This window comes from Balaenoptera musculus, chromosome X (assembly GCF_009873245.2).
Source record: "Balaenoptera musculus isolate JJ_BM4_2016_0621 chromosome X, mBalMus1.pri.v3, whole genome shotgun sequence".
Lineage (NCBI taxonomy): Eukaryota > Metazoa > Chordata > Mammalia > Artiodactyla > Balaenopteridae > Balaenoptera > Balaenoptera musculus.
Genome location: NC_045806.1, coordinates 89,108,047 through 89,128,832, shown reverse-complemented (window position 1 = coordinate 89,128,832; position 20,786 = coordinate 89,108,047).

The window sequence follows — 20,786 nt, the reverse complement described above, 5'->3', positions numbered from 1 at the left end:
TGAATAGATAATGAAAATGTTACACACATACACAATGGAATATTATTCAGCCATAAAAAGAATGAAGTCTTGCCATTTGTATCAACATGGATGGACCTTGAGGGCATTATGCTATGCAAAATAAGTCAGAGAAAGACAAATACCATATAATCTCACTTATATGTGGAACCTAAAAAGAAAAAAAACTTAAAGATACAGAGAACATATTGGTGGTTGCCAGAGGCCTGGTGTGAGGCGTGGGTTAAATGGATAAAGGGGGTCAAAAGGTACAAATTTCCAGTTAAAAATAAGTAAGTCATGTGAATTTAATGTACATCATGGTGACTATAGTTAATAACACTGTATTGCATATATTAAAGTTGTTAAGAGAGTAGATTCTAAAAGTTCTCATCATAAGAAAAACAATGAAACTATGTATGGTGATGGATGTTTACTAGACTTATTGTGGTGATCATTTCGGAGCATAAACAAATATCAAATCATGTTGTACACTTGAAGCTAATAAAATGTTATATGTCAATTATACCTCAATAATTTAGAAAAAGAAATTCTAGTTTTCTTTCTACCCCAAGAGTCATGGAAGAATGAATACAATATACATTGTGGTGAAGTTCTTGTCTTTCAGGAACATACAGTCTAACTTCAAAATTGTTTTAATGGTTTAGCTAAATTTTTCTCACTATACTCCATTCCCAGAAGTCTTTCCCTCTTAACATTTAAATATGCCAGATTCTCTAAAGAATGCTGAATCTTTTTTGTAATGGGAAAAATTTATTTTGTGATAGCAATATTCACCCTTAATTCTATCCATTGGTTAAAAAAATGGAGCTTTCTATATTTTTCTTCTTACTTAACTAAGAATCTTTACATATATAATGAGTTCTGGTTTTATCACTGGCAAATTGTATTAATTTACCCAAGTTCCTTACCATCTCGGAGCCTCAGACTCCCCATTGGCAAGACAAAAATAATATTACCCTCCTCATAGTGTAGACTAAATGAGATAATGCACCTAAAATATTTATCATAGTACTCCACACAAGTAAATACTATATAAATTCAAGTATCATGTTATTTAAAGTGTTATTATAAATACATTTCTCTAGGGCAAAATTTTTGAGTTGATCTTGGACTTTTTAAAATTAATATATCGACTCTGAGGTCCTCTGGAGACAATGCTTAAACCTGAAAGAATGAGTCTGATGTTGAAATACTCAGGTACTAAGGCAGACTAATAGGGTGGATTTTTTTGTTTTGTTTTGTTTTTGGTCAGGGGGTGAACTTTCCCAAACATCCATCAAATTCTTCTCCATGAAGGAAGGCACCATCTATTCTTATGTCTATGGCAGGCCCAATAACAACAGATGATTACCTTTTTTTTTTTTTTGAAGAACTTCACAGGTGGAAACTTTATCCACCCTACCTCACCTTTATTCAGTATTCCATTATGTTTTCCTGTCCCTTAGCTCTTCAAGAAGCTCTTGCTTAGGTCTTGATTTGTATACCTGGACTCATAGAAAGACCTAAATACGTAGAAGTTTCTTCACTAGCTGACCTTTGATATCATTTACAACTTATACAATGTATATATTTAAGGACAAAATGGAGCTCAAATTTTGGTCTCTCTGGATTTTATGTGCTTTTGGCTGTGGGGCTCATCTGTGGGATAATTAATTTTGGCAAATATTTGCTGGCCTGGTTTTCTGGAAATAAGAGATTGTCATTAATCTGGTCCCAGGTTCTTATGAATTTCTCTATGCTGCTCATCCAGCTGCTTTGGCTTGCCAGAGACTCCTCAATACTAAAATTTTCATACAAAGCTCTGTGCTCTCCACCCCGCTCAAGCAGCTTAGTTCCCTCAGGAGTGTGCTCAGAATTGAAATCACTGGAAAATTATTGTAGCTCTAATTGATGATAAAGAAATCCTGAGCTGGCCCCAGGGTTTAACAGGATCAGATATTTTATAAAAATGAGCTTTTGACAGAGCAAATAGCATCTATAGGCTTTAATGTTAATGAAGAAGTACATTCTTCATAGAAGATAAAGATGTTCTAACTTGTCATCATGAGATTTCAGTGTGGTTTTCTTTCTTTTTCTGGCTGTGTAGCTAGATATGGTTATACACTTTACTCTCCTTTTGAGGATTTGGGTTGAGTGTGTGTGTGTGTGTGTGTGTGTGTGTGTGTGTATGTGTGTATATATATATATATATATATATATATATATATATATATATATATATATATATATATATATATATATATATATACATCTCCTTATCTCCAGAATGAAGTAAACAGACTTTTTTTTTTTAGAAAGCGTGATACTTGTGACTTATTGATATTCATAGTTTTTAACCAGTGGTGCTAAATGTCCGCAGATTTTAATGCTCTAGGCCAGAGACCAATGAAATTTTCCACTAGTTGATGTGATTGCCCGCCAGAGTGTACTTGGAGTCTATTTTCTCTCCCTGTCTTGTATTGTGGCATATATCCTACCTTATTCACACCCACTTGGATGGCCATAACTTAAAAAAAAAAAAAAAACTGAAAACAGTAAGCGTTGGTGAGGATGTGGTGAAATTGGAACCCTCATACATTGCTGGTAGGAATATAAAGTGATGCAGCTGCAGGAAAACAGTTTAGCGGTTCCTCAAAAAGTTAATCATAGAATTAACATAGAACCCAGCAATTCCACTCCACTCATAGGTATATACCCAAAATAATTGAAAATGGGTGTTTAAGAAAAAAGCCTATACATGAATGTACATAGCAGTACTATTCACAATAACCAAAAGGTGGAAACAACCCAACTCAAGTGTCCATCAGCTTATGAGGAGATAAGCAAAATGTGGTATATCCATATAACAGAATATTATTCAGCCATAAAAAGGGGTGAAGTACTAATACATGCTACAATATTGATGAACATCGAATATGTGATGCTAACTAAATTATGCCAGACACAAAAAGTCACATATTGAATGATTCCATTTATATTAAATATCCAGAATAGGCAAATACATAGAGCCAGGAAGCAGATTGGTGGTTGCCAAGGGCTGGGGGGAGGAGGGAAGTAGTAGTGATTGCTTAATGGATATGGAGTTTTCTTTTGGTGTGACGAAAATGTTTTGGAACTAGATAGAGGTATTGGTCACACACACAACATTCTAAATGTACTAAATGCTACTTAATTGTACACTTTAAATGGTTAATTTTATGTTACATGAATTTAACCTCAAAAATGTTTTAAAAATTTTTATCTTATTGGTTTATCAAGGAACTCTACTGGCTTCTTCAGTAGGCTGTCACATTCATGTTGCTTTTGTGGAAATGTGTGCTATAGCAGTGAGGTTCACATTTTGCACTCTGAAATGAATTGGGTTTTAGAGGGCAGAAGATACAGAAAAAGACCTCTTTGAGGTAAAGGTATATATTTTTAAAAAACAGTATTAGCCAGTTGAGAGCCCCAATGTCCAGTTAAAAGGCTCTTAAAGTCATCTGGGTCAACCTAATCCCTAATTATAACTCTCTTGGGTGCCATAGATCATGGCTATTGAAAATCAATGAGTCTAACTGAAACACTAACTTTCTTCTGTTTAACTTGTCGCATGTTATTCTCCAGCAACAATATCCTGTTTGCACATCTCCAGATATGAATTTTATTTCATTTCTTGCTCTCTTTGTATTTTCTGTACATTTTCTTTGGAATGTTCTTCTTCTCCTTGGTCACCTAGCACACTTTTACTCTTCTTTTGAGACCTAAGTCAAAGTATCACCTCCTCAAGAAGACTTAGGTAGAATAGCAGAAGGAAAAACTAATATCTTGTACATACTTCTATTAGTCCACTTAGGGCAGGTAATTATAATTGCATGCTTGAATTTCTAACTTCTGCACTAGACTGAGTTCCTTAAGAACAGGAACCTTATCCACTATGCTCTCTGCTATGTTTTTTCTGCCTGGGAAATTGCAGGATCTATAAGAGGAATTCATAAATGTATGTTAAGTCATTTAATTATGCAAAAGACATTATGATGTTGGTTTTCTTGGAGGCAGGAAAATAATGAAAACACCCTTGGAAATCTAGTAATATCTGAGAGTGATCTCAGCTGCCATAGAATTCTTTTTGAGAATTTTAGCTTCAAGGAATCCTGTCTCAAAGCCTTAATCATCTATCTCCTCCCAAGATATAATGTCTCTGCTGTTTTGTTCCCAGCTTCTCCAGTTCAGAAAGGTTCCTGATTATTTGTGCTGGCAAGAGTATTTCCTGTAGATGCTCTTAATGTAAAATACAGCATTCTGAGATCATGGGATCTACACCGAAGAACTTTTTTTCTACTTGTATCTGCTGCCATGGCTCAATTGTTCTGAAGACTTGGACACTTCTTTTGTGACCTGATTTTCTCTAAAAAAGACAACTCCCTCATCCCTAGAGCCCTTGAAGGTCTCTAGAAGCTTTAGCGAGGCAGATGAGTCCGCCAACCCCAGCACTCTGCCAGTTTCCATCCTGTACATGTTTTTAACCCTCAGGGTAGAGTGAATGCCTGGAGATATTCTTTCATAACATTTGTTTGGCAAGAAAAATAGAAAAAAATGATAGCAGCCAAGGGTCACAGTTTCTACATTCTGTAAGAATATATTTAAGCATATTCTGCTTTTATTTTTGTAAAGTAAAAAAGCTCATTTTTGTAACAACTCCTTGCATTCTTTTTTGTTTTGTTTTGTTCCTGGGATGGGACTATCACAGCTCTAATTCTAGATTGCTTGTATCGTTTGCATTTTTGTTTTACTTGAAAGTGTTATGCTATACTCCCTATGTTTTCTCTTATTATGCATCCCATCCTTCCCATATTTAATTTTCAACTTCTAGAGGAGGCACTCTTAATAAGGGACCACTGGCCCTTAATGGCACACATAGATGGGCTTCTGGAAATACATGAAGCCTCTCAGATTTGTGAGCTGAGCAAACTTATGTATATTCGTATATGTGTGCATTTTTTGAGGAATCGAATCCATAAATTTCGCCAGATTCTCAACATGGTCCATGAGCCAAAAATATGTTCAGAACTATCACTGTATACAAACCTAGACAAATCTGCCTTAAGAGACTTCTTCAGAAAATAAAGTGTCTCTGGCCTGAAAAGGAGTTTCTTCTCAAGAGGAGCTTTCTTTTTCTTTGGGGAGTTCTCATGAAATGAGACTAGAACTTTCTGGATTGTAAAAAACTGGTTTTGGAATTACACCCTCACACCTAGAGATTGAGTCTCCTTGTTCAAGCTGCTGGAACTTACAGACTACTAGCTGAGCTGTTAGAAATCACATAAAAATCACCAGTTGTAGCTCCTAAAGGAGAAACAGCAAAGGAACTGTTGCTGGACTTATAAATCTTTTTCAAATATTTGAGGTCCAGTTGTTATTTGTAGGTTGCTGGGGAAAATGTTCCAGCATATTAATATCTGTGAATTTATATGTGTAAACCTGTGTACATTTCTTTATCAATCTGCATTTATTCAGCACTCTAAGATGATTTACACCCTCCCAGTCCCTGAATACCCTGAGGACAGAGTGTTACACATACTCCCAATTATTTATGCATAAAAATATGAGGTTTGGCTATTGGACCCACTGACATAGCTAAACATTTTTGGCCTCCTCACAAGGTAAAGAGTGGAGATGTGGCGGTTTGTGGACTTACATTCCATAGTCTGCATTGGTCTGTGGGGGAAGTAAAAAGTGGGGAGAAAAAGTTTCTTCAACTTCTTAGGCTACACTCTCAGAAACAGTTTCATCCATTGAGGCACAATATCAGATGTAGGACACTTTCAGGTTCTGTCAACTTGGAGCTCTAATTTCTGCCCTTAAATCATCCCCTTCCCCAATACTATACGCTATGCATATGCTTGCCTTGGTGAGATGGGGGAAGGTTACATATGAAGTGCTTATATTTCATACTTGGTACATTTCTTGTCTAGCATCATAAAAGCAGGGACCATGATATAAACTTTACATGCACAATGTTCAGCATATAATAATATCTACTGATTGATTTCAATTTTCATGTTGACTAGTAATTTCTGACCTTTAGTGATTTAAAATGATATCTCTGAGTACTAGAGATATGGTGGTTGGACTTTCATTTAAAGGTACAAAACCAGAGAACAGAGATCACCAAATACAGGCATTCTTTTCTTACTGGTGGTCAACTTGGTTTGGATCTAGTTAGATTGGATATAACTAGTTAGACTGGACAAGACTGGAAGCTTCCAGGACTTACTTTCATTCACACAAGCATGACAGATGACCCTTCTAATAGGTGTATTAAAATACAGGGAAAAGAATCCAGTTTCCAAAATTGTTCCACACGGTAAGATCTGTGTTGTTTAGTTCAAGTCAATTTGGCGATGAGCAAGGAAGTTTTACAGAAGGGCCAGTCAGATGAACTATTGTTTCAACAAACCCTTCTTTTCTGGGAGCTTATTGGCCATCCATCAAAATGTAAGTGCTATGGGGACAGGCATTTGTATTTGTTTTGTTCACTTTAGTGACCTAGTGACTAGAACAGTGCCTGGCAGAGAGAGTGCTCAATAAAACTTTCCAAGTAGATTCAATTAACAAGAGCTTAGTGAGCAGTAATTATATGCCTAACAAAGTAGTAATTTCTTTGAAGATACGAAGAAAATTTTAAATATGAAGCACTCCTTATCCTCCACAAATTTAGAATCCACCTGAGAAGATTAAATAAGCAGATATAAAAACAATTACAGAGACGCAAGAGGGAAGAGATATGGGGACATATGTATATGTATAGCTGATTCACTTTGTTATAAAGCAGAAACTAACACACCATTGTAATGCATTTATACTCCAATAAAGATGTTAAAAAACAAACAAACAAACAAAAAAAACCAACACCGAAAAACAATTACATGCTAAAGCACCCAGACCAAAAACAGATGTTTAAGTTCTCTTTATGGCTCTGCTACTAATATGCTGGGATACCTTGGACACGTCACTTTATTTGGGGGCATTATCATTTCCTTATTTGGAAAATTGTGGATTACATAAAATTAGAGATTGAAAATAAGACAGTGCTATATTTACAAATTCAGAGAAACAAGAGACACAGTGGACTTGTAATATCCAAAGAAAGTGTCAGGCAAAATATGGACTAGAACTTGGCCGTGAAAGATGAATGTCAGTTAATTTTGTGGATGGAAGGATTAAAAGAATTTCAGGAAGAAATACAGTACATACAAAGGCATGGAATAAAATATGAGTTTGACTTAGGTAGGATGTCTTCAATAGTTGAGAATATATTTTGGAGAAGAGGGAGGGATAAAGTTGCCAAGAGGGAGAAGCTCATGTAGTAGGAGGTGCAAAGTGTCAGAAAAGAGACTTGGACCCAATTCAGGAGATAAGAATCAGTCATGTATAAAGTGTGTTTGTGTGTGTACATATAGTGCATAGAACAGTGCCTGGCACACAGTGAACTCCATCTATGTCTAAACAATTACATGCATGTGTGTGAAATAGAAGGGGGGGTGGAAGGTAGTAAATAAAAATTGAGTGAAAAGATTAGTCTGACAAGAGTGTAGTAATAGTAGTGTTCAAGGTGGATTAGAAGAGAGATAAGCTAGATGGGTGTTTCACTATCTGAGCATATAGCCATGGCACTATAATCATAGATCCCAGTTGAAAGTATTCTTAGATATCGAGTACTTTAACCTCACACTTAAGGTAGAAATCCTTTCTGCATTCTCCCAGTCTCTGACAGTTTGCAGCGACAGAGTTTACTGTTTTGCAAGGCAGCCCATTCCGTTTATGGGTATTTTGTATCCTTAGAGTTTTCTGATCCTAAGCCTAAATTTGCCTCCTCATGACTTCTACTCATTATCTTGGTTCTCCCCTTGGGACTGCACTGAATATGTCTAATTTTGTTTCCACATCATATTCTGGCTAAATTTTCCCTTTTTCAGGAAAAAAACATTTCCAGTTTCTTCAATCATCCCTCCTTGGCATGATTTTAGAAACTTCACCATCTGGACTATCTTATTCTGAAATGTCTTTAGACTGATAGACTTCCCATTAGAATGTGGGTGCCCAGAAATGAACACAGCCTACCAGATGTGGTCTGACTAGTGCTGAGTTCCTCCTTTGAACTGGGCATTCTCTTTGTATTGTTGTCTTCTAACACTGCATTTGCTTTCTAAGAAGCTACATCACACTATTGACTCATTTCAACTTCTGATTGCCTAAAAGCCACAACTATGTAATGGCTTGTTGACCTGGTGAACTTCCTCTTTACTATTTTGGCCTTTCAAACCTGTTGATATCTTGTGAGTAGAAAATCCAGGGGACTAAGCAGGTTGAAAAACTACTTCTTTCTTAAAAATGTCTAGGTTTGTTGTTATTTGGGGGGAGAAGGGAGTGTTGAGGTATAGTTACAACTCAGTAATTCAAGAGTAGTTGGAAGATCTATCTACTGAATCAGTGAAAAGTCTGAATCACTTTCTAATGTGAAAAAAATGATGTTTGAAATAACAGTAGTAATTGGAATAAAGGCTTTGATATTTTCAAGGAAAGGACGTGTTAGTCATCTTTGAATAACAGGCATGACTAGTAATTAACAGTACCCTACCTTACACATATTTCATGTTTAAAATTCTTTAAAATAGTCCCTGTAATGCTCAATGTTGGACATTAATTTGATGAGCCAACATTTTTTCCCTATACAGCGGAGAGAAAAATACAAGTAATAGCTAACACTTTTATGGCAACTACTATATGTGAGGCTGTCTTCTAAGCACTTTACATGTTCATTTGAACTTCTCAGTGATTCCATAATGTGAGCACTATTGTTATAATCACTTCCTCATCTCTATTTTACAGCTGAGAAAACTGAGGTACTGAGAATTTAAGTAACTTCTGCAAAGCCAGTAATTTCAAATATGGAATTTGAATCCAGATAGTCTGGGTCCAGAGTTGGTGCTCATAGTATTTCTCATATACAATCACTCGTTTCAATCAGAATAGCAAAATCCAAATAATGATTTACAGTATCTAGAAAATGTCCCCAACTTGCTTGGGCTAAGAAGACCAAATTTAAGTAAGTTAAGTTTCTATACTCCAGACTAATATATCTTCTCTCCTGCAAGTGGTGGTGGTGGTTGTTGGGGAGGAAGTTTCGCAATTGATTCTGGTCCCTTTGTGCATGTAGTATATTTGATTAAACATTTAAAAATCTCACAGATGAATCCACATGACATAAAGATGTTTGAAAAGATTTAAAGTTATATGAATTGGCAAGACATTGGCTGCCCTCCACCTGAAAAGGTGGATGGATGGATAAATATCTTAAGGATCCAGTTTATGAATTGCTGAGAGCATGACTGGAATAGTGGAAAAAGAGGTCAAATAGAAATATTGGATTCTACTTTTGCCTCTGTCACTAATTAGCTCTCTGGCCTTGGATAAGTCACTTAACCTTTCTGAGTCTCAGTTTCCCCCTCTTTAAAATAAGAGCATTAGATGATCTCTCAGGACTCTTCCAATCCTAACATTCCATGTTTTAAAAGATTAAAGGAAACCAATGGTAGAGAAGTAGAAAAACTGTTTAAAGAACTGCCATGAATGGAGAAATAAAACCTAGCCTTGGCCTCACCAGTTTTAATCATCCTGGGTTGTAATTGGAACTGAAAAACAAAGGAGATCAATGACCCTCATCCTCCACAATGTGGCTCAGAACTGGGTTTGCTCACATTAAAAGAAAGTAAAGGGAAGGGAAGGAAAAAACAAATATTTCACCCTAATAAAGCTAATTTCGTTTGAATTGGCATCAGTGCAAAACAAATTAGATGAGTAGTTTACAGTATATCTCCCATAATAATCTGGCTTGTCTTGAAACGTTGAGCTTTTTAAACAAATTTTACTGCCTAGTCTACGGCTTTGTGGTTCCATCGTGCTCAAGGAAAAATGCTGACAACTTGTTTTCTGTTTCCACTGGCAGCATTACTGTTTTTAAATTGAAATGATAAATGGTCGGGTATGGTGCAATGGTAGAACTCTGAATTCTATACTGATATTCTATATTTCTATTTAATGAATACATTTTAATTCCCTGGTAGGTTTCAACTGTGTTAGACAAAATGGCCATCATGTGATAATTGTAATCAGTGAACAATTATATATATTTTGGTCCTAATACTTGAGGTTACATCCTAATTTAGGCTTTTTTTTTTTTTTCATTATATGGGAGTACTTTCAAGAAGACCAGGGAACACTGAAGAGAAAATTCCTTTTTGTTTTTTCTACTTGGGGAAACACAGGTGTGCAGAATATTTTTGTACATTTTTTTTATCTGTGACTTTCAAAGCATTTGAGAACAGTTGATTTGTATTTTCTCCACACATATTGCCAAAGACAGTGCTAGAGACCTTGGAAAGATACATTTTGATCTGAAGCAAGATTTATTTTTGTTTTTATGTTTTTTTGCCATGTGCTTATGAAATTGAGCACTACCTGATAATCAAAACCAACTCCCTAAATTTGAGCTTAGTCCTTTGATGCCTTATTTGAGTCTTTGGGGGAAAGCTTAAACCTTTACATCTTCGTCTGTCAAATGAGCTGATCCAAGCCCCAAACAACATTATGCTCAATGGTTTTTAACCACTGTGGAAGATGGAGCAAAGGCTGCTATTTGTGTTAAGTAGTGTTGTTTATATTGACAAAATTATTCATAGGTGAAGCATATTCATGTTGGGTCCTCTGCTTGGTATCCACCCAAGTCTTACTCCTATCTTCAGCATAATCCCAGCATTTCCTGTGTACCCAGTGTTTTCACGAATTCCAGAATCCTTTCGATTTTCTGTCTCTGTCTCCTTCCACCTTTATGAAAATGTATACATTAATTGCCTCATAATTATAGGCTTTTGTATTCCATGTCACTTAAGCAAGTCACTTAGTTTCTGGGCCTCAGTTTTCCCATAAGTAAAATAAAGGGGTTGAAATAGATGACCTTGAAGGCCCCTGTTCAGCTCTAAAATTGTATGAGTCAATACCTGTGTTTAATGTGGTATCTAATAAATGTGCTTTACTTCCTGATAGAAGAGTTTGGTAGAATCATAAAGGCCAGATTGTGGCAACTCCCTGGGAATGTTATGATTTAATCTAGTTAAAATTATTTTAGAACACCAGTGATAGGCATTTCAGGGACTTCCTCATGGTTTTTGATTTCCTTAAAATCACATTCCATAAATGGCTACCTATTTTGTTTATAGTCAACTCCTTTTGTTGGTTTTCAGGTAGCAAATATCCAGTCATTTCATAACCAGAAGAAAAGATTTATATGTATTCTTTTGGACTTAACTCCTTATTTAGTTGAGTTCAGATCCTCTTAGGGAAATAAACAATATTTCTGAAGTTTCTTTAGCAAACTGTCCTTTACTGTTGGTATCATCCCAGCCACACTTTCCCAGATAGTTCATTATGATCAACTCTTCCAAAATATTGTCTCACTCTGAAAAGCATCACTTCTCACAAATGCTACTCATGAATCAGATGTCTTTTTTAAGTTAAAAAAAAAAAACTCCTCTTGAAAACAGCTCATCTAGTGATATTATCAACAAGATTCCTAATAAGCTTTGGTACATTTTAAATTTCTATGACAAGAAAGTAGTTCAATTTTGCCCAGGTTAAGGAAATAGACAAACCATGGTGGAATTTTTTTTTCTTCTGGCTTCTTTTTCTTTTAAAACAAAGAACAAAATGACAAATCCAAAATCTGAGACATCTGGATGTTTCCCATCATGTGGCTTAAGCATCTGCATTTTTTCACTTCTCATCCAGATGTTTTGGTCTTATGTAAACCTAGCTAAAGTGAAGGAGAATATCAAGCAATCATCTGGGGACTTTGATTAACATGGACAGCAAATCTGAATAATCCATGTTCTGAGAGTCCTGTTTTTTGTCTAGCTCAGAACACATTACTAATGAGGTCAAAGTTACTGTAGGTTTGTTCCTTGTATGGGCCAGTTAGCTCTGATTTGTTCCATGACCACAGAATGCACCTCTAGCCTCAGCCAGCTGTCTGGAAAATGAGTGTCCTTGGTCCTACAGGCAGTCATGCAAGAAACTGAATAGCTGATCTCTACCAATTGGAAAGTAAAATAAAAATGCGTTTCTTATGGATGGTGGGTCAGTGGTGCCATTTTTGTATGAAAACAATTATAATTATTATAATATTAACTCTTATATAGTGTTTATTTTGTGTCAAACACTGTTCTTAGCACTTTACGTGCTAAGAACATTAAATCACAATGTTCACAGCAACCCTGTTTGTATTATTATTATTCTCATTTTACAGGTGAGGAAATAGGGGCACAGAAAGTTAAGTAATTTGCCCAAGATGAAAATGGATGGCATTCTCATTTTTCTGTTCATTTTCCCACATTCCCTCTGTCAAGAAGGTCAGGTCACAATGTAATGACTGTCTAGAAAATATGTCAAAAAAGGAGAGAAACTTGGATATTTTTGCATAGTGAATTAATTGGTGGACCTGCTACTGTGGCACGCCAGTTGCCCAGTAAAGGAGGTTAATCTAATTCCTATTCTTCCACCCAATATGATAATTATCGGCATAAAAGTACCCTTTGCAAAAAAGAAAGACAATGTTTTTGTTGGCAATAAGTCAGTATATAAAGTATATATTTAAGAAACAGGACTATGTGGCTAGGAGCAATGAACTACATTGGGTGGCCTCATAGAACTAAATTGTCTGAATGTTCTGAGGAAGAATGATTTCTTTGACTGGCAAAATGCTTAAGAACCTTTGATCTCCAACCACAAATTGACTTAGAATCCTAAAATTCTAGACCTAGACAGGACGTAAAGAGATAATCTGTTTTTCTTTTTTTAAAATTGTAAACAATAAATTACTTGTTGAAAGAAGCAAAAGAAAAAAAATTCCTCTTATATTTTTAAGGACTCCAGGAATTAGAAGTTCACAGATGCTCTCAAATTTATTTGTCCATTTATCAAGAAATGTGATGTGAGCGCCTACTCTGTGACCAGCACTGTTACGTGTGCTTCGATTATAACAAGGAATAAAACATGACCATTGATCTTCAGAAACTCTTCATCTAGTCTGGTGTTTTCTGCTTTGGAAAGTAAAGGCTCTCCTTCCTATAACTTTCCTGCCTATTTTTTAAAAATTAATTAATTAATTAATTAATTTTTGGCTGCATTGGGTCTTCGTTGCTGTGCGCCGGCTTTCTCTAGTTGCGGCAAGCGGCGGTGACTCTTCATTGCGGTGCACGGGCTTCTCATTGCGGTGGCTTCTCCTGTTGCAGAGCACAGGCTCTAGGCGCACGGGCTTCAGTAGTTGTGGCACGCAGGCTCAGTAGTTGTGGCTCACAGGCTCTAGAACGCAGGCTCAATAGTTGTGGCGCACGGGCTTAGTTGTTCCGTGGCATGTGGGATCTTCCCGGACCAGGGCTCGAACCTGTGTCCCCTGCATTGGCAGGCAGATTCTTAACCACTGTGTCACCAGGGAAGTCCCTTTCCTGCCTATTTTTTGTTTCATCTTCTAGCATTATGGAAAAGAATTGCTCAGCATCTTACTAATGGAGACTATGTTCATTAAGCTACATTTCCTTTTCCTTCTGGGCAATGCTAGACTACATTTCCTACCCCCTAAACTCTCTCCCCCTCTCCCCCCTCTTGGTATATGAGTGGTTTTTATGCGCCATTTAGTACCAGCTTCCATGCCCTCTTTCTTTACCAATCTACTGGCTGAATGGTGAGTATTCCTTGGACCTAGAGGATATCAGAGAAACAAAATGGAAAAACCCTATCTCTGACTTTGAAGCAGAGCCTCTCCTCATAACCCCATCTAATCTTCACTGGACTGATTTGAGAAAACAGTACTTGCAGGATTTGGGTTATTGACCTTAACAACAGTTATCTATTCTTACTAATACGATGTCCCTTATAAAATTTCTTCATACTTTAAAAGATGGTAATCATTCTGCCTTCAATTTTGGTGAAACTTTGGTTCCTTGTGTTCAATACTTATGTGGTTATTCATTCTTTATTGTTCGTCACCAGTCCACTCTCTGCACCTCCTCCCACCACTCCAACACACTTCAACATGTCCCTTTTTTATCTTTGTGAACATTGTCCACTTTCTCTGTTTTTCTTCTTTTATTACCTTTTTAATTTAAGTGTAGTTGATTTACAATATTGTGTTAGTTTCAGGTATACAGCATAGTGACTCAATTATATATATATATATATATCCTTTTTCATATTCTTTTCCAATATGGTTTATCATGGGATACTGAATATAGTTCCCTGTGCTATACAGTAGATCCTTCTTGTTTATCTATTTTATACATGGTACCATGCATCTGTCAGTCCCATACTCCCAATTTATTCTCCCCCCCCCACCTTCTCCTTTGGTGACCATAAGTTTGTTTTGTATTTCTGTGAATCTGTTTTGTAAATAAGTTCATTTGTACTATTTTTTAGATTCCACATATAAGTATCATATAATATTTGTCTTTGTCTGACTTACTTTGCTTAGTATGATAATCTCTAGGTCCATCCATGTTGCTGCAAATGGCATTATTTCATTCTTTTTTATGGCTGAGTAATATTCCATTGCGTGTATGTATGTGTGTGTGTGTATGTATGTATGTGTGTGTATATATATATATATATATACATACCACAGTTTCTTTATCCATTCATCTGTCGATGGGCATTTAGGTTGCTTCCATGTCTTGCCTGTTGTAAATAGTGCCACTATGAACATTGGCGTGCATGTATCATTTCTGATTAGTGCTTTTGACTTTTCTGGATATATGCCCAGGAATGGGAATGCTAGATCACGTGGTAATTCTATTTTTAGTTTTTTAAGGAACCTCCATACTGTTTTCCATAGTGGCTATGCTAATTTACATTCCCACCAACAGTGTAAAAGGGTCCCTTTTCTCCACATCCTCTCCAGCATTTATTATTTGTAGACATTTTGATGACAGCCATTCTGACCCATGTGAGATGATACCTCATTGTAGTTTTGATTTGCATTTCTCTAATAATTAGCAATGTTGAGCATCTTTTCATGTGCCTGTTGGCCGTCTGTCTTCTTTGGAGAAATGTCTATTTAGGTCTTCTGCCCATTTTTCGACCGGGTTGTTTGTTTTTTTGTATTGAGTTGTATGAGCAGTTTGTGTATTTTGGAAATTAAGCCCTGGTCAGTTGCAATGTTTGCAAATACTTTCTCCCAGTCTGTAGGTTGTCTTTTTGTTTATGGTTTCCTTTGCTGTGCAAAAGCTTATAAGTTTGACTGGGTCCCATTTGTTTATTTTTGCTTTTATTTCTATTGCCTTGGGAAACTGACCTAAGAAAACATTGGTACGATTTATGTCAGAGAAAGTTTTGCCTATGTTCTCTTCTAGGAGTTTTATGGTGTCATGCCTCATATTTAAGTCTTTAAGCCATTTTTAGTTTATTTCTGGGCTCTTATTCTGTTCTATTCTGATCTATATGTCTGTTTTTCTGTTTTTGTGCCAGTACCACACTGTTTTGATTACTATAGCTTTGTAGTATTGTCTGAAGTCTGGAAGGGTTATGCCTCCAGCTTTGCTCATTTCCCTCAGGATTGCTTTGGCAATTCTGGGTCTTTTGCAGTTCCATATAAACATTAGGATTATTCTAGTTCTGTAAAAAAATATGTCATGGGTAATTTGATAGGGATTGCATTAAATCTGTAGGTTGCTTTGGGTAGTATGGCCATTTTAACTATATTAATTCTTCCAATACAAGAGCATGGCATACATTTTCATTTCCTTGAATCATCTTCAATTTCTTTTACCAGTGTTTTATAGTTCTCAGGCTATAAGTCTTTCATCTCCTTGGTTAGGTTTATTCCTAGGTATTTTATTTTTTTGAGGTGATTTTAAGTGGGATTTTTTTAAAAACTTTCTCCTTATATTTCGCTGTTAGTGTAAAGAAGTGCAACAGATTTCTGTATATTAATCTTGTATCCTGCTACCTTGCTGAATTCACTTATCAGTTCTAATAGTTTTTGTGTGGAGTCTTTAGGGTTTTCTATATAGAGTATCATATCATCAGCAGCATATAATGACAAGTTTACTCTTCCCTTCCTGTTTGGTTACCTTTTATTTCTTTTTCTTGTTTGATTGCTGTGGCTGGAACTTCCAATACTATGTTGAATAGAACTGGTGAGAGTGTGCATCCTTGTCTTATTCCAGAATTTAGTGAGAAGGCTTTCAGTTTTTCACCATTTAGTATTATGTTGGCTGTGGGTTTGTCATAAATGGCTTTCATTATGTTGAGATATGTTCCCTCTATACCAACTTTGGCAAGAATTTTTATTATGAACTGATGTTGAAGTTTATCAAATGCTTTTTCTGAATTTATGTGGTTTTTGGCTTTTATTGATGTGTAATATCACATTGATTTGCATATGTTGAACCATTCTTGTGACCCTGGAATGGATCCAACTTGATCATGGTGTATGATCCTTTTTATGTGTTGTTGAGTTTGGTTTGCTAATATTTTGTTGGGGATTTTGTGTCTATATTCATCAAAGATATTGTTGCTTTTTCTGTTTTAAAACTCATGGCAAACACCCCCAATCTCTGCCTCCTAGAGTTTCCTCTGATTGAATAATTTCAGTGTCTTTAAGATCATAATTCTTTACTCCAGAGTGAGGTGAAGAATTTGAATAGAATCAGAAGATGAGATATAAATGATCAAATTCCATCAATTCCTTGTTTAAGATTTTGTGATTATACTCAGTGGAGTAAATTAATTATTTGTTTCTAAATCAGATTTGCTGAAGCACTTTGCCTTTCCTGACAAATATTCTCCTGCAAACACTTCAGGTTTGCTCCAGTAGCAAATACACCTATTGTTATGTTGTCTCTATCCTTGTCTTTACAGTGTGAGGGTGCTCAGTTAAGAAGGTAAGTTAAATACTCTAAAATAATTCCTTTGATACAACTAAGTTTTCTGATCTTTGGAGTCTTTATTGACTGTGTTTTTTCTTCATTTTCCATTTTTCACATCCCACATCCTGCCTATTCCTCTTCATCCTCAAATTTGCCTTTTTTCTGAGAATATCCAGGCCACCACCCTCCATCTCTTATCACCTCACATGTGGACTATGACAACAGCCCCCTGACTGGCCTCCCTGACACAATTGTTTCCCTCCATCTAATTCTTCTTACCAGGTGCATGTTCCAGAGATTCTCCTGGCCTTAGTTTTTATTATGTGCTCACACAGATTTCTGCCCTTGCTAGCCAAATTTGCTCATCAGCTAAATAGGACTTACTTATTTCCCCCTCAGTTTTTACATGTGCTATTCTCCACATTTGGGAAATTGCCTTTTTTTCACTACTTGTTCCCTCTGTTCCAAACTTAAGTCTTGCCCAATTCAGGACTGAATCACCCCACCTCACTTATCAGCTCTGTGTGTACAATATTAATTTTTCTACACTGGACTGTGTTTTTCAAATACCTCTTTCTTCTTGCATTTGATGTGTAAAATACTTGAGAACAGGGACTTCAATTTTTTAAACATATTTCTATCATACTTTTTGTAGTGGACAGTACACAGTGGGCATCTAATATTCACAATTGACTTTGGTAATATCTGGAGAAATGTGTTTGATTAACTAGCAGTGAGCATTTGGGAAGACAAGCTTTGATGGGTGTAGGTGATTTTACAAGTTCTGATTTCACAGTAATTAGAGTGCTGAATAACCTTCTTAAATTGCCTATGGCTGATTTTAGTTCTAAAAAAGACAAATTTGATATGAAAGAGTTTGAAGTGAATTATTGTTTATCAAACAGCCCCATATATTCATCAGAGTGCCTTGATGTTCAACACTGTGACCTCCTATCAAACATCTTATAACAAAAATGCATGAGTCATAGAGAAATTTGAGCCAGACAATTTTCAACATTAAATTCTCTCCCAGAAAAGAGCAACAATGTTTGCAAGTGTTCAAACTTAACTGGACACTATGGAACTATTTTCTGTCTTAACTGCACTCTGGTTTTATCAGATCACTACCTCACCTTGGGAAATGAATACAAGGAGCGTAAAGATTTATATGTGCAATTTTCAGGACATTTCCCTTGGTCATTATTTAATTTTCTAGAAAACGCTTGGTGAAAACCAACTAATTTATTTAAAAATAAAAAGCCAAAGGGCAGTAAATTCTTGAAACCAGTTGTTCTATATACTTGTAAGCCCTTCAACCACCAAGTGCGTCAGGGAGTCTCCTTCTTTTACTTGCCATAATTTCCTTCTTTCTCACACCAGCCATTTTCCAACTTGTTACAGAGGTAATCCACAGGGTACTACTCATTTCCGTGTTCTCTTGAAAATCCTGTATAAATTTCTATAAATTTCTTTCATAACGGAACTGTTTCTCCTCTCACTGAAGCCTATTTCCTACTTTTAAACAGCCACAGATCTTCAACAAAATATCAACTTTTCACATGATGAAAAGTTGGGTTCGTCTTATCAGAAGCCCTCAAGTGTCATTTTACCCATTTTTAAATGAGAGTGATTGATTGAAAGCAGAACACATTTGGATCTAATTCAATTAAGACTTAGAGGGGATGAGGAGAGATACCTTCTTACGTCTTTTCAAGAACCATCCAGCTACCTTTCAGAGTCTCCATAGTTAGATTGGAGCCCATAGATTGCCAAACCTGCTGGATTTCACACTTTGTCGAATTAAAACCATGTATGTGTTGTTCATCTCCCTGAGCATTATTTTTAATGCAGTTTTCATTTCCTATGTATCTATTGCTTTTGTGCATTTCTCACTTGTCTCATAATTATTTCTGACATTTTCAGAATTTTTCACCTTAAAATAGCCTCAGTTTTAAAAAGTAAGCATACTGTTGGTGGATGAGCTATATAAAGTTGTTATGAATGTATGGGAACTAGTTGCATCAGTATTTTTCTAAATTTCCAAAATCCATTTCAGTGAAAAACTGAGAAGAAAAATTTTTCCCACTGTGAAAGCACCTGGAAGAATGCATCATGTTCTAGACTAAATACTTATTATGCCCATATGGGCTATATCTTTTAAAAAAATCTCAGATGAAAATTGAATTTTGAATTGCCATCTAGAAATAAATTTTTATAGATAGTGTACACATTGGTTCCTGAAAATGGTAGAAAAGGTTTCTTGTCAAGTTCCCCAACACAAGTGTGAATGCTCTGTTTTTGACTACCTACTAGTAGTGAAAGGACACATTGTGGCCAGCCAACTCAAATTGCTACCCACGTTTAATCATTGTAAATAAAGGAAGCAGAGAGACCCATGTTATATTTTCAGAACTGGCATGCTCAATACAGAACTATTAGTTTAAAAATACCACTGAACATTCTATTTGAATTAATCTAGACTTCTGTGAAAAACAAACTAATAAAAAGTACAATTGGTCACTTAAACATGTACTACTCATTTCATGCAGGTTATTAACTTAGTAATTACACATATCATTAAAGAACAATGAGAGTAAATACAACTTTGTAACACTTGGAAAACAGTTCTGAATCGATAAATTTCCATTTTGAAATACCTAAAGTTTCTACAGAAGCAAAATCACTTTTTTCAGTGGAAAAAAAAAATACATCTATGAAACACCTATGTGTTGAACAGTACTTTTTAAAGGAGTAACTAATTGTCCCACTGTGAAATGAACATGTATCACTGCTAAGGTTTCACATACTGTTGGTGCATAATGCATTTTCTGAGCAGCTGGATATGGAAAAGCAGCAGAAAAACAAGTACTTTGAACAAAACCCATGGATTATAGGGAATCACTCATGTAAAGAGGTTGAAAGAAATAAAACATGTTACCTAATGTTCTCTTACACATTTGAGTTTCACAATTACAAGGACTGGGAAAATTCTTAATTTTTACACACTGTGTACATTTGTACTTGTTTATATTTGCCCCAAAACATGATTTAAGAACCATATACAAAATGCCAGAATGAAACTCAATTAACAATTGACCCCCACAGGAATCTTTGTGGAGAGCACACCCAAATTAATTCGAAGAACATAAATTAGTAATTCACAATAAATACTAGAATAGGGGCACATTCCTTACAGCAAATTCACAATATTTTAGATTATTCACAGGGATTTTCTGATATGGTACAGTCACAGTCACAATGTGAGGGTAGAGAAGTTTAGCCTATAAAATATACTCATTGAAGCACCAGGAATAGAGATACTTCTGAAGGAGCCTTGCACACATGGCCAAGCAGATATTGTGTATGTACAGAATAGTCTGTTTCACAACTACATTTCAGATGAGAATCACTGCAATTGCTGCTCTACCACTAGTAAACTTGAATCATTTAGCACTTCATCTGTGAATATTGTTGTCTCACTTCTTTTCTACTGCTGACGCTTGCAGTCAATATTTATTTAAATTCAAACTCCAACGATGTTGAAATAAAAGTAGGAAGATGTGAGCATCTTCATATAAAGCTTATAGCAGGTCAAGAGATCATTTGGAAAAAAATCCAAATCTGATTGTTAGCAAACAATAAAATGCATAACTTAAAATGTGTTTTCAAATTTGTAAAACTTTGTTAATAGGCTAAAATGCCATAAGGTTTGTTTAACACCATCCTAAAAGAACAGCCTATCTATTCATTTGCTTAAGAAATGCACATTGTTTATCTACCTACCAGTTTGCCTACAGCAGATGTGCTTGC